Below are 15,756 nucleotides of genomic sequence, written 5' to 3'. Positions count from 1 at the left end.
GACTGTGACTATAAACATTAGCCCATCTAAGACACCTCGTGGGAGCCAACAGAATCCTGCCCACCACAGGTTCCTGCTTCAGACCTGGACCCTTAGAGCTATTGGCTCGTGTTTGCTCTGTTCTGTTCAATCTCATGTGAGATTGAACCGTGTGGTTCTTTTTCATACCGTGTGGTTACTGGACAGGTATTTTCTCTCTCTCTCTCTCTCTCCCTCTCATTTGTGCATCACTAATTTCTCGTCTCAGTGCGGGATTCTGGTTTTCATTTTAGGAAGTGAACTTCTGGGGATAATCCCTGTTGGGTGGCGGTTGACAGGGATCCATTCCCTGTTAGGTAGAAGATGACAGCTAATCCGGACCATGAGTCTTTTTGGTCTGATGCTTGTCCTGAGGATTCTGGTGTTTCCTTGTATGAGACACCGCAGCAGTGAGAAGCTGTCCACCTCTTGTCTTTCCACTATTTGCTAAAAACCACGTGGGCCCAGTCAACCCTTGTCAATAACTGCAAAAGTGTAGTAGCTACAATCAGGACGATCTTAATATGCAATGGTTCCCTCATAAGGAACTCAACATTAATAAGGGGGATTATACAGGAAGAATATTGAATTTTTAGCAGGGAATAGGCAGCTTTCTTTCACTGGTATACTCAAGTTTCTAAATAACTAAAAAAATTCAAACCAATGTCCCTTAGGGATTGCTTAAATCAGACTACAGAAAGCAGAGGAAAGACATTTATATCATTACAAACAAGCAACAAAGTCAGCAACATGAGCACTTGTGACAACCGTACAAATCAACATTTAAACCTTCCAGAACTGTAAGCCCGTTCGGTCCTTAATAAAAATGGATGAGGAGCAATAACTTCATGCACAGGTATATACCCTGGAGACTCAAAAGCGTATCACTTTCAGCAATGAGGGTCCTCCGAAGACCTAAATGTTGCTTAATTATTTCACTTTGTTTCCCTCACTGGCAAGTGTTGTTAATACATATCATTGCCTCTGCTTTCACTTTAAATAATGTCCACTCGTTTGATGGCTTCTTTTCCCTTTTAAATCTATTTTTTCAGAAAGAAATCAATGTATTTTCTCTTCCTCTGGAGAGAATGGACAAATTAGGTCTCTAACAATTTAAAGGAGTCACTTCCCCAGTTAACTTCAGGAAAGTAATAATAACTTGTATAAATCTACAATAAGGAGATTAAGAATTTCTGGGACAATTGCTTTACTACTTATGCTTTCAATGTGGTATCTATATAAGGAAAAATTTTGTTGTTGAATTGGTGACAAGTAACAATAACAGATTTAGCTATAGATTAAATTAACGGTCTTGATTACTTGGAACAACAACGATAAACAAGAAAGGATATTGATAACAAAGATGAATCTTAATACTTTTAAGAAATTTAAATAATTTATACTTTGGATATATAATGGCATTTAAAATGTTTCTGTCATGTTGTGTTTTTTTTTTTTTTTTTGAGGCGACTCAGTAAAATTGGATTGGCTTAATAATTTTGCTCTAGAAATGACTGAATATATATATATATATTTCAGATTACCTTGTAATATAGAAAATAATGATGGTATAGCATTCTAGTATATAAGTCTTGGCTTAATTTTGCCTTGAAAATCTGAGTTAAGTTGGACTTCCTAAATTTCCTATACTGGTTGTACTAGTCAAATAAGCAAACATATCCACGAAGTATTTCAACTTCTAAAAATTTAAATTTATGTGTTGAAGTATATTAAATATACTTGTCAAGTACACTAAATATACTAATATCTTCAAAGAGAAATGAATACTTGTACTTCTAGAAACCAGACGACTCAATTATTCCACTTACAATTTTTGGTAAATATGTTTAGGCGTCATCTAATATATGATTCCATATATACCAATATATGATTCCAACATTCCCATGTTCCAACATGCGTCAGCTTAAATTACAAGTTCAAGATCTAGAGTTAACTTCAATCCTTTGACTAACATTAAATTGGTTTAATTAACGAATTATCTTTGGTTGCCTGCAAATTCTCTCTGTCTTTGTCCTTCCCGTTTGCCCTGATTTCATGATAGGTCGGTTGACAACAGTGCTTTCGTTGGAGAATGCTGTTGTTTTCTGGGTTCACATATATTTCTATAGTTTGTAGGTTTGTGGCTGGTGCTGTGGCTATTCTTATGTGTTCCCTTGACAAAAGTTCAGTAGAGTGGCTTGTGTTTTCACTGCTCTGACACGTCAGAATCATAACCTTAATGCTGCGCACTGCACGGCTTCTGAAACCTTCTCAGAGCGCCTCCTGGCTTCCTGTTACACATTCATTTTTTGCATGGCACTTGCTTTTTATCACAGCAAGCACCAAAATCCAGCTTGGCAAAGAAATGATATCATTGAAAAGAAAGTAGAAGAATCTAATGTTGGCAGATTTTATTATGAAAATTACACCTCAATAAAGCTTACATTTTTAACAAAAAAGGACAAACAAAACCCAATGTTGACAGGATGGAGAGCACTGGAGATTCTTACCCATTTCTGGAAAAGGTATAAAAAAGTTCCACAGGTTGGAAAAAAAATTGGCAGCATCCACTGAGGGTCATACATACACAGTTACATGCTGTGGCCCAGAGATCGTACTTTTAGCTGTGCTATACCTTTGACCTGTGCTCTCCAATATGATAGGTGCAAGCCACATGTAGCTACTGAACACTTGAAAATTGCTAGCGCCACAGGTTGTAATGATAATATTTTGATGTAATAAGTCTCCTAAAACATTAAAATAGATTAAAATAGAAAATTCAAAATTCCTTGTGACAGGTTTGAAAACGAATAAAGGGAAACGTCACTAACATGAAGTCGGGAGACCAGAAGTGGGAGCTCTCATGGGGTACCACTCAAGTTCAAAGACAAGAAGTATCGTCAATTACATACCGAAAAAGAAGAAGCATCAACAGAAAGGAATCTTCAATTACAGGCCCCAACAGAAAGACATGCACGTTGCATCTCCTGCAAGAAATCAGCAACTTGGCAATGAGAAACCGTCATCACCCTGAACTTTCACTTTTCTCCAATGGACTTGGGTTCAAAACAACCTCCCTCAGCTTCCTCCTCTTTCTCTGTAAAGTCAGGTTCCTTCCTCTCCTTTGTTTGTGGGACTAGCCTATGGCTTTTGCTATTGCTTGCTTGTCCTCAGTTGCAATTCTTCCGCTATTCCTGAATAAACACTTTCTGCTGGAAAAAAAGAAACAAAACCGACTTTTATATATTTTTATTTTTATAAATTTTTAAAATTTATTTTGTGTATTTGTTTTTGGCTGCGTTGGGTCTTCGTTGCTGGGCGAGGGCTTTCTCTAGGTGCAGTGATTGGGGGCTACTCTTCATTGTGGTGGCTTCTCTTTTTGTGGAGCACGGGCTCTAGGCCGGCAGGGGTCAGTAGTTGTGGCATGAGGGCTCAGTAGTTGTGGCTCACGGGCTCTAGAGCATAGGCTCAGTAGTTGGGGTGCACGGGCTTAGTTGCTCCACAGCATGTGGGATCTTCCCGGAACAGGGCTCGACCCTGTGTCCTCTGCCTTGGCAGGCGCATTCTTAACCAATGCGCAACCATGGAAGCCCCCAAAAGTATTATCTTGAAAGTCAACACTGGCATTATTCTGTTGGAATGGGGTGCTCTCGAAAAATGTGTATGTCCCCCAAAAGTCATAAAAAAATGTTCGTACCATTTCAGAATATCCTCAACTGGAAACAACTGAACTGTCCAACAGTTCAAAACTACGTGGAGTTATATTCTTACAAGGCATACACACAGAGACAAAGAACTACGTGAAAAATAGGGTTAAATTTCATAGACATAATGTTGAGTGAAAGAAGTCAGACCCATGCCCCTCCATGCCCCCAAACCCAGTGCATGCCCTGTGATTCAATTTATGTGAAAGTAACAGGCAGAGAGGTTGGGAGGGGTATGTGTGTGATTACTCTGAGCTCTTGCATGGGAAGAGTCATGAGGAAGCCTTCTGTGGTCTGGTAATTTTGCATACCTTAGTTATTTAGGTTGCTTCAAAAGTTATTCAGGTTGGTGTACACTGGTGATGGTTTGGGAAGTGTACACTCTTTGTACTTTATGCATATTATGCCTCATTGTTTTAAAGTTTAATGCCACTTGTTTATTGTTAAAGTGATGCTGCTACTTTTTCTTCTGCTTTGTCCTGGGCTAGGAGGGAAAGCAAGTTCAAAGTAGTTACTGTGATATTTGTGCTGTCCTCAGATTTTTGGCTTCCCTTCACTATCGGATATCTGACTACTTATGCATATGCTGCTCACAACCATTACCTTAAGCTGACATTCCATTGTTAATACTGTGTCAAAGAGAGAACCAAGTGTTCATGACCAAATTTGCTCTTTTAAGAATAAATATGAGTCAAGGACGGGGGTGGTATATGAAATTGAGCAATTCTGATGAGGAAAGTAGTCCAATTAGGCTTAACTAACTCACAGGTGCCAAAGGGGGACACTGGCAGGTAGTACACAAAGAATAGCCGCCACATGCATTTCACCACTAAACTCTCAAGAATTTTTGAGCATCCACATATAGCCAAAAGCGTTTACCTGATTAGCTCGGAACTTCACTAGATTAAACCCTCCTGATTAGCTGTTTGATGGCTTTCAGCTATCTGTCCCTCCAGGAAAGGGAAAACTCCCCTTTCTCAGGCTTTGTGTGTGTGTGTCAGTGTGTGTGTGTGTGTGTGTGTGTGTGTCTGTGTTTCCTCTCTTCTCTTTTCTGGCTTTTTTATAAATCCTGCCTTTGTTTAATGACAACATCCTAATAACTGTTTCCCATTTTTATTAGTAACCAGGTGAGCTAACTCATTCAAAATCTCTTTACTACTTGAAGTAAGTCAGAAAGAGAAAAACAAATATCGTATATTAACGCATATATGTGGAACCTAGGAAAATGGTTCAGATGACCCGGTTTGCAGGGCAGAAAGAGAGACACAGATGTAGAGAACAAACATATGGACCCCAACGGGGGGGAAAAGCGGCAGAGGGGTTGGTGGTGGTGGGATGCGTTGGGAGATTGGGATTGACATATATACACGAATATATATATAATAACAATTAAGAGCCTGCTGTATTAAAAATATTTTTTTAAATTCAAAAATAATCTCTTTACTACTAATGTTGAAGTATGATTTTCATATTCACATGTGTATACACTATGTTGGTAGCTTTGAAATCTATTCTTGGGTGGAGACTGCCATGGAACGGGAAAGTTTAGGCCTTCAATGGTTGGAAGATAGGTCCTTCTTAGTCTTTAAAGAGACAGTTTCCAGTTAGTATGTGTTTAACAAACGCATCGTCATTCTCTCTGCGTCTAACGTCGTTGCTTCTCCAGTGGTCCTGTTTACTCTTTCTCCTCTTCCTCTTCATTTCATTAATGAGTTTGGGGAGGTTTGTAGGCCTACCTTTCAATCTTCTCTTCCTTTTGATATATTGGAGGTTGAACAAGGAAGGGATGCAAATCTCAGTGAAGTTTTCTCAGTTACCCGTGAGCATGGTGGCCAAGGGGAGGGGCTCTGGAGGCAAACTGCTTGGGTCTGAGTGCTGGCTCTCACTGTCACGGGGTGGGGTGGGGGGGGGGTGAGACCCTGGAAAGGTTAGCTCAGCTTTTCAGCGCCTCAGTGTTCTCATCTGCAACAAGGGGTGGTAAAGTCCTACGCTATCTTCCAGGGTTGTTATGTGGACTTAGTAAGTGATTCCACAGTAAAGCACTGAGGAACAGTGCTGGTCACTGAGTAAAGCTCGAGAAAGCTGGTATTATCGTTATTATGAAGTCTTTTATTTCCCCTTCTAACTGTACCACTGCTGACTTTCAACATTCCCCAGAACAAACTGCGATTGTTTACATGTTTAGCTGACCTCTTCTCCCTCATATTAGTGACCTGCATCTGGGAAATTGGTTGCTTTGGATGGTGATCGAACTGGTGATCTAAAGGCAGTGGGGGACTGGATCCAGCTTCATCAGATTCTTGGACCTTGGGCAGGCATGACGATCGTTTAGCTCATGGTAGACAATCTCTTGCACATGTTTCTATAGCAAGAGCTTTTCATAGATAGTCAGACATACCTTACGTATTATAAGAAAAGTGCAAGTATGTACCAGTGACCTGTCTTTTTGGCTGTTGTTGTTTGAAGAAATCAAAGGAAGAAAATAGAATTTACCTGGGAGTTGTAGATTTCCTCCTTCAGGTATGACGGAGTGTTTGTAGCAAGCTAGCATTCACCCTGAAGACGACTCAATCCAGTCTGGATGAAAGGAATTCTGTTTGAAGGCTTTGGGGACATGCAGCTAGGACCCACAGGATCCGCTCCAGAGAGAGAGAAGCTCACTGGAATGAACCGAATTCTCTACCTTTTCCCCTTAGGCCCAAAGGGCACTTGCCCGAACCCCCGGCTCCCGCGGCTTCTGGGAGCTGAGGAGTCAGCAGCGGGGGCGACCCCTGCACTCGGGGGCATAGCCGTGGATCCGAGGACTCTGCGGTCGGTGCGGGAGCCCGAAGGCCGACTGTGGGAGGCTCGGGGGTCCTCCCTTCGGGCCAGGCGAGGAACCCTGAAAGCAGGGCCTCTCGGAAGCCGCAGTCTGCTTGCCTGAGAGATCTCGGGGCTTCAAGGTTCATTCTGCAGTTTAAAAAGTTGGCGACTAGGAGAGTGGTGGCAGGACCTACGGATTTCAGGGATGTGCCACTAGGCGGCAGCACCCGCCGTGTTTCCGTAGTGTAGCGGTTATCACGTTCGCCTCACACGCGAAAGGTCCCCGGTTCGAAACCGGGCGGAAACAAACGTCCTTCCTTTCTGAAGTTTTTACCTTCCCATTCCAAAAACCAAAACGGGCGAAAGGCAGGGGCTGAGGCGGCGGGCGCAGCCTCAGTTTCCATCCCCAAGGTACAGGCCAGGAGTTCCCTTACTGCCTGAGAGCCTGCTCAGCACCAGGAACCCGCCCTCCTTTCTCTGCTCTGAGGCACCGCGGAGCGCAGGCCACAGCCAGCTAATCCAAGTGGGCAAAGGACAAGGCTGACTTCGGGTCAGTTTTACATCCGGAAATCCCCTCACCTACTAAGCAGGCGCCTAAACCTCTTCCACATGTTCACACGAGTTATGTCTCTGAAAACCGAGGAGTTCATCCCAGTGAGGCACACTTGGCTTTCCCCCACCTCGGCACACCTACGCAACAGTTTGATCTGCGTGACGCCACAAAAGAGACCGAACCCGACTGTGCACCGGGGACCCGAGCCAAAGACACGGAAATGAACAATGTCAGGCTCCACGAATTGAGCCGGTCGCGGAGGGGAAGGAGCCCGTAGCGGTGCCGTCTCCAGGAGAGCCCCCAGAGCCAGGGCAGAGATCAGGAAGTGGACGGATCCGCCCATCACCTGCTGACATCCCAGTCGGCAGCTGACTCAAGGGAAAAGCGAGGTTCAGGAAGAGAGCAGGACCTTGGCTCGGCAGCACACAGCGCTGAAGCTAGACCAGGACGGACCTTGTGTCCTGTCTCAGGGCCCAAGGCGTCGCCCAAGACTGGAGAGGTGAAGGGTGATGAGCAGCCGGGCAAGGGCTGGGAGCCTTGCACAGCTGCATTCAGCCCTGGGCTTCTGGGAAATCTCCGTTCCTGCTCTCCGGGTCTCTGAAGTTTAGTCTTGACTTCTACAATTTTCACGTGGAGACGCTACGTCGGGGCTCCTCAATGGTTCCCTGGTGGTCTAGTGGCTAGGATTCGGCGCTTTCACCGCTGCGGCCCGGGTTCGATTCCCGGCCAGGGAAGCCTCTGCAAAAATGTTTTTCTTCTTTTTCCCCTTCAGCGTCTCCACTGGCAGGCGTCTTCCTCTTCCTGCCCCGACCAGAGCTGTGTTTTGCTTCAAGGTTCAGATGCAGACGAGCTTCTGCACTGAGTCCCCAAATGCCGGCGAGTCCCGGCCTCAGGGTCCTTGACATCGCGCAGGCTGGAGGACGTGAGATGTAATGAACAGCCTGGGCTGGCCGGCTCTCGCCTCGGCTCTTTTCCCCCTGCATGTTACAAACCCGAAGTCTTATTTACCGCGTTTTCATCCCAAGAGAATCGGAGACTCGAGTTCCAAACATTCATTAAGAACCACAACCAAAGCCCTTGGAAACATACAAGAAAGTTGCAAGAGGAATAACATCGTATATTCTGTACGTAAGTGCACAGTAAACATTTTCCCACGTTGGGTTTCTCACTCTCTCTCCGTACGTAAGAATGGCGACACCACTTGAGAGTTCCTTGCAGACCTCTCCACTCAAGATTGCTCCTTTCGTTTGGCGTGTCTCTCAAAGGCAGCTTCTGCGGGACTTGTCCTCCAAGACCAGGGGGAGCCTCTGTCCTCGCGAGGAGGCCCCCTGGCCCTTTCAGGAACCTGAAATCCGTTCTCTTCAGGCTGTAGAGAAGCTTCAAGAGGAGTTTTATTCCGCTCCCCCCGAAGCGCAGGCCAGGCACGTTCTGTGCTAGTAGGAATCCCCCCGGGCCGGCTGCCCTCCGGTCTCCTTCCCGGTTGCCTTGGCGGGCAGTGGGGTCTTGGGTCAGCCTGAGCGCTGGAACCGCCTACCTCGCGAAAGGCCCTTCTGGGAAGTGCAGCTGCCCCTTGGCTGTTGCCTGGATCTCTGTGCCCTGCACGGAGCGTAAAGGGTTCTGACAGGACACAAAGGTGACGAATCCTTCCCTGGAGTGAGTGGGAGGATGAGAGGACCAGATGGGAAATGCGTCCAAGGGAGGGGGTGTATTCTCAAGTGCTTGTCAGAATTGTCTGCATGGGTGGCTGCCCTATGATAATAGTGCTTAGTGTTGTCTTTTCCTGACGTCGACCCAGTCTCAGGTCCAGTGGGATCGGCTGCTCTAAACTTTCCGTTTTTCCGAAGCTTTGGAACTGGTACCGTTTTCCTGCGAGAAAGGCGGCACATCCTAGGAATTAGTCAGTGTCTACTCCATAGAGAGGCGAGGAAAGGGGGCGTGCTGCTGTCTCTGTGGCGCAATGGGTTAGCGCGTTCGGCTGTTAATCGAAAGGTTGGTGGTTCGAGCCCACCCAGGGACGGTGGGAGAGGTTTTAGAACCCATTCAGCGTTTTTTTCTGTGCTGATTACCATTGCAGGTGTTCCATGCTGATTATCACCTGTACATCTGCTCCCACAAAGTTTACCGAACTGCATTCGGGGTCCTAGCCACCTCACGACTGCTGCCAGTCTTGGGCCACACTCCCCTTCCCAGCTCTATTGTCTGTCGTCTCTATTGGACTCTATACTTGCCTAACTTACGGCCTTCTGAAAGAGATCGAGGAAGCCACGGTCTGGTGGGATAGTCTTTATTCTGCCAAGTCTACAGACTTGGACAAGAAAGTTCTATTTTATGTGTCTCAAATTTTTCAGCTGTGAACGTTAGTAATTCTTCTATGAATGATGTTATCGGTGAACTCATCATCATAATTCTCCTCTGCATTATTTTTGATAAAGGCATTTCTTCCATGGTTGTGTAGTATTTGGTTTCATGGCTTCACGATGACGAATAGGCTGCAACCATCATTATTGTACACACACCTCTGACCACTCGTGCAGGTGTTTCCAGAGCGTAGAGAACTGCAAGTGCAAGTGCTACCTTTCGTGTTTCTATGCTTCTAATGTTGGCAAATCCTTCAAGTTTGCCCTCCACAGAAGTGGCACTGAATCATATTCCATTTTATTTTCCAGTCTTTCAATGTCCCTTTCTTCATTTACTTGCCAACACAGCAACCTTTCTATACATCTCTCTATGGTAGTCTAACTAATAAAGGGAGCAGTGCCCTCCCGACATAACTAAGGGGAAGGACAACAGGGGGACACTGTGGGCAGTACACAGAGATATTCTATTGCATACGTTCGAAAGCTCAACATTCAATATTTTTAAAGTCTCCCAATAACTGTAATGGTTTTCTCTGCAGACCTAGTCAACAGGGTCCAGAGAAGACTGCCCAGAGTGACGTCTTTGACAACGTCCTGCCAAGCAACTTATCCAAAGAGAAGAATGTCGCTCATCCCAGAGGTTTTTTCCTTCTCCCCTTTTCTCTTTTATTTATACATTTTGGTTATACTTTTAATTTGATGCGAACAATCTAATGCCTGTCCTTCCTCCTATCAAATGGGGAATTCGCATGGGAATAAGTGTTTCTATGTTTTTCCTTGACCGTTTTTTGTTTGTTTTTTGGCTGTGACGATAACAATTAGCCCATCTAAGACACCTCGTGGGAGCCAACAGAATCCTGCCCCCCACCAGTTCCTGCTTCAGACCTGGACCCTTAGAGCTATTGGCTCGTGTTTGCTCTGTTCTGTTATATCTCATGTGCAGCAATTGAGCATTTTGGCTTTTTCATACTGTGTGGTTACTGGACACGGATTTTGTCTCTCTCTCTCCCTCTCATTTGTGCATCACTAATTTCTCGTCTCAGTGCGGGATTCTGGTTTTCATTTTAGGAAGTGAACTTCTGGGGATGATCCCTGTTGGGTGGCGGTTGACAGGGATCCATTCCCTGTTAGGTAGAAGATGACAGCTAATCCGGACCATGAGTCTTTTTGGTCTGATGCTTGTCCTGAGGATTCTGGTGTTTCCTGGTATGAGACACCGCAGCAGTGAGAAGCTGTCCACCTCTTGTCTTTCCACTATTTGCTAAAAACCACGTGGGCCCAGTCAACCCTTGTCAATAACTGCAAAAGTGTAGTAGCTACAGTCAGGACGATCTTAATATGCAATGGTTCCCTCATAAGGAACTCAACATTAATAAGGGGGATTAATACAGGAAGAATATTGAATTTTTAGCACGGAATAGGCAGCTTTCTTTCATTGGTATACTCAAGGTTCTAAATAACTGAAAAAATTCAAACAAATGTCCTTCAGGGATGGCTGAAATCAGACTACAGAAAGCAGAGGAGAGACATAGCATTACAAAGAAGCAACAAAGTCAGCAACATGAGCACTTGTGACAACCCTACAAATCAAGAGTTAAACCTTCCAGAACTGTAAGCCCGTTCGGTCCTTAATAAAAATGGAGGAGGAGCAATGACTTCATGCACAGATACATACCCTGGAGACTCAAAAGCATATCACAGAATTACTCCGAGTTTCATTAATGAGCTTCCTTCAAGGACCTAATGTGGCTTACTTATTTCATTTTGTTTCCCTCACTGTCAGTTGCTGTTAAAACATATCATTGCCTCTGCTTTCACCTTAAATAATGCCCACTAGTTTGATGAATTTTTTTCCCTTTAAATATATCTTCTCAGAAGCAAAACAATATACTTTCTCTTCCTTGGGAGAGAATAGACAAAGTAGGCCTCTAAAAACTTAAATTAATTAAAACTCAGTTCCCCAATTAATTTCAGGAAAGTAATAATCACTCGTATAAATTTAAAATAAGAAAATTAAGAATTTCTGGGAAGAATGCTTTACTACTTATGCTTTCAATGTGGTATTTATATAAGGAAAAATTTTGTTGTGGAATTGGTGACAAGGAACGATAACAGATTTAGCTGTAGATTAAATGAATGGTCTTGATTACTCGGAACAAGAGTGAGAAACGAAATGAAATGGATTACAAAGATGACCCTTAATACTTTTAAGCAATTTAAATAATTTATACATTTTATATATCATGACATTTAAAGTGTTTATGTCATGTCGTGTGCTTTTATCGAGGTTACTCAGAAAAATTAGATTGGTTTCATAATTTTGGTCTAAAAACGACTATATATATATTTTCAGATTATGTTATGATGTAGAAAATAATGGTGGCATAATATACTGTTGTGTAAGTCTTGGCTTTATTTTGGCTTGAAAATCTGAGTTACGTTGGACTTCCTAAATTTCCTGTACTGGTTGTACTGGTTAAATAAGCAAACGTATCCAATAAGTTTTCAACGAGTAAAAATTTAAATTTATGTGTTGAAGTATATTAAATATACTAGTCAAGTACATTAAATATACTAATATCTTTAAAGAGGAATGAATACTTGTAATTCTAGAAACCAGACGACTCAATTATTCCACTTACAATTTTTGGTAAATATTTTTAGGCGTCATCTAATATATGATTCCATATATACCAATATATGATTCCAACATTCCCATGTTCCAACATGCGTCAGCTTAAATTACAAGTTCAAGATCTGGAGTTAACTTCAATCCTTTGACTAACAGTAAATTGATTTAATTAACGAATCATCTTTGGTTGCCTGCAAATTCTCTCTGTCTTTGTCCTTCCCGTTTGTCCTGATTTCATGATAGGTCGGTCGACAACAGTGCTTTCGTTGGGGAATGCTGTTGTTTTCTGGCTTCACATATATTTCTATAGTTTGTAGGTTTGTGGCTGGTGCTGTGGCTATTCTTATGTGTTCCCTTGACAAAAGTTCAGTAGAGTGGCTTGTGTTTTCACTGCTCTGACATGTCAGAATCATAACCTTAATGCTGAGCACTGCACGGCTTCTGAAACCTTCTCAAAGCGCCTCCTTGCTTCTTGTTACACATTCATTTTTTGCATGGCACTTGCTTTCTCTCACAGCAAGCACCAGAATCCAGCTTGGCAAAGAAATGATATCATTGAAAAGAATGTAGAAAAATCTAATGTTGGCAGGTTTTACTATGTAAATTACACCTCAATAAAGCTTACTTTAAAAAAAAAAGGACAAACAAAACCAAATGTTGACAGGATGGAGAGCACTGGAAATTCTTATTCATTTCTGGAAAGGGTATAAAAAAGTTCCACAGGTTGGAAAAAAAATTTGGCAGCATCCACTGAGGGTCATACATACACAGTTACATGCTGTGGCCCAGAAATCGTACTTTTCGCTGTGCTGTACCTTTGACCTGTGCTCTCCGATATGATAGGTGCAAGCCACATGTAGCTACTGAACACTTGAAAGTTGCTAGGGCCACAGGTTGTAATGATAATATTTTGATGTAGTAAGTCTCCTAAAACATTAAAATAGGTTAAAACAGAAAATTCAAAATTCCTTGTGACAGGTTTGAAAACGAATAAAGGGAAACGTCACTCAGATGAAGTCGGGATACCAGAAGTGGGAGCTCTCATGGGGTACCACTCAAGTTCAAAGATAGGAAGTATCGTCAATTACAAACCCAAACAGAAGAAGCATCAGCAGGAAGAATCCTCGATTACAGGCCCCAACAGAAAAACATATTCGTTGCATCTCCTGCAGGAAATCAGCAACTTGGCAATGAGAAACCGTCATCACCCTGAACTTTCACTTTTCTCCAGTGGACTTGGGTTCAAAACAGCCTCCCTCAGCTTCCTCCTCTCTCTCTGTAAAACAAGGTTCCTTCCTCTCCTTTGTTTGTGGGACTTGCCTATGGCTTTTGCTATAGCTTGCTTGTCCTGAATTGCCATTCTTCCGCTATTCCTGAATAAACGCTTTTTGCTGGAAAAAAACAAAAAACAACCCCCCCCCCAACTTTTATATATTTTTATAAATTTTTAAAATTGATTTTGTGTATTTGTTTTTGGCTGCGTTGGGTCTTCGTTGCTGGGCGAGGGCTCTCTCTAGTTGCAGTGATTGGGGGCTGCTCTTCCTTGTGGTGGCTTCTCTTGTTGCGGAGCACGGGCTCTAGGCGGGCAGGCGTCAGTAGTTGTGGCATGAGGGCTCAGTAGTTGTGGCTCACGGGCTCTAGAGCGTAGGCTCAGTAGTTGGGGTGCACGGGCTTAGTTGCTCCACGGCATGTGGGATCTTCCCGGAACCGGGCTCGACCCCGTGTCCCCTGCCTTGGCAGGCGGATTCTTAACCAATGCGCAACCAGGGAAACCCCCAAAAGTATTATCTTGAAAGTCAACACTGGCATTATTCTCTTGGAATGGGGTGCTCTAGAAAAATGTGTATGTCCCCCAAAAGTCATAAAAAAATGTTCGTACCATTTCAGAATATCCTCAACTGGAAACAACTGAACTGTCCAACAGTTCAAAACTACGTGGAGTTATATTCTTACAAGGCATACACACAGAGACAAAGAACTACGTGAAAAATAGGGTTAAATTTCATAGACATAATGTTGAGTGAAAGAAGTCAGACCCATGCCCCTCCATGCCCCCAAACCCAGTGCATGCCCTGTGATTCAATTTATGTGAAAGTAACAGGCAGAGAGGTTGGGAGGGGTATGTGTGTGATTACTCTGAGCTCTTGCATGGGAAGAGTCATGAGGAAGCCTTCTGTGGTCTGGTAATTTTGCATACCTTAGTTATTTAGGTTGCTTCATCAGTGATTCAGGTTGGTGTACACTGGTAATGGTTTGGGAACTGTACACTCTGTGTACTTTTTGCATAATATGCCTCATTGTTTTAAAGTTTAATGCCACTTGGTTATTGTTAAAGTGATGTTGCTACTTTTTCTTCTGCTTTGTCCTGGGCTAGGAGGGAAAGTAAGTTCAAAGTAGTTACTGTGATATTTTTGCTGTCCTCAGAATTTTGGCTTTCCTTCACTACCGGATATCTGACTACTTACGCATATGCTGCTCACAACCATTACCTTAAGCCGACATTCCACTGTTAATACTGTGTCAAAGAGAGAACCAAGTGTTCATGACCAAATCTGCTCTTTTAAGAATAAATATGAGTCAAGGAACGGGGGGGCCGTATATGAAATTGAGAAATTCTGATGAGGAAAGTAGTCCAATTAGGCTTAACTAACTCACAGGTGCCAAAGGGGGACACTGGCAGGTAGTACACAAAGAATAGCCGCCACATGCATTTCACCACTAAACTCTCAAGAATTGTTGTGCATCCACACATAGCCAAAAGCGTTTACCTGATTAGTTCGGTACTTCACTAGATTAACCCGTCCAGAGTAGCTGTTTGATGGCTTTCAGCTATCTGTTCCTCCAGGAAAGGGAAAACTCCCCTTTCTCAGGCTTTGTTTGTGTGTGTGTGTGTTTCCTCTCTTCTCTTTTCTGGCTTTTTTATAAATCCTGCCTTTGTTTAATGACAACATCCTAATAACTGTTTCCCATTTTTATTAGTAACCATGTGAGCTAACTCATTCAAAATCTCTTTACTACTTGAAGTAAGTCAGAAAGAGAAAAACAAATATCGTATATTAACGCATATATGTGGAACCTAGAAAAATGGTTCAGATGACCCGGTTTGCAGGGCAGAAAGAGAGACACAGATGTAGAGAACAAACATATGGACCCCAACGGGGGGAAAGCGGCAGAGGGGTTGGTGGTGGTGGGATGCGTTGGGAGATTGGGATTGACATATATACACTAATATATATAAAATAACTATTAAGAACCTGCTGTATTAAAAATATTTTTTTTAATTCAAAAATAATCTCTTTACTACTAATGTTGAAGTATGATTTTCATATTCACATGTGTATACACTATGTTGGTAGCTTTGAAATCTATTCTTGGGTGGAGACTGCCATGGAACGGGAAAGTTTAGGCCTTCAATGGTTGGAAGATAGGTCCTTCTTAGTCTTTAAAGAGACAGTTTCCAGTTAGTATGTGTTTAACAAACGCATCGTCATTCTCTCTGCGTCTAACGTCGTTGCTTCTCCAATGGTCCTGTTTACTCTTTCTCCTCTTCCTCTTCATTTCATTAATGAGTTTGGGGAGGTTTGTAGGCCTACCTTTCAATCTTCTCTTCCTTTTGATATATTGGAGGTTGAACAAGGAAGGGATGCAAATCTCAGTGAAGTTTTCTCAGTTACCCGTGAGCATGGTGGC

General features: G+C 43.1%; 2 non-coding genes across 2 annotated transcripts; both read left to right on the top strand.

Annotated features, from left to right (window-relative positions):
• Positions 1–6,758: 6,758 nt before the first annotated feature.
• TRNAV-CAC (transfer RNA valine (anticodon CAC)) lies at positions 6,759–6,831 on the top strand. The gene has a single exon. It is a non-coding gene; the product is annotated as a tRNA-Val (tRNA).
• Positions 6,832–9,020: 2,189 nt separating this feature from the next.
• TRNAN-GUU (transfer RNA asparagine (anticodon GUU)) lies at positions 9,021–9,094 on the top strand. The gene has a single exon. It is a non-coding gene; the product is annotated as a tRNA-Asn (tRNA).
• The last annotated feature ends 6,662 nt before the right edge of the window (positions 9,095–15,756 follow it).

Source organism: Balaenoptera acutorostrata, chromosome 1, assembly GCF_949987535.1.
Source record: "Balaenoptera acutorostrata chromosome 1, mBalAcu1.1, whole genome shotgun sequence".
Lineage (NCBI taxonomy): Eukaryota > Metazoa > Chordata > Mammalia > Artiodactyla > Balaenopteridae > Balaenoptera > Balaenoptera acutorostrata.
Note: the sequence above shows the minus strand (reverse complement) of the source record. Positions and strands in the feature narration are given on the sequence as shown.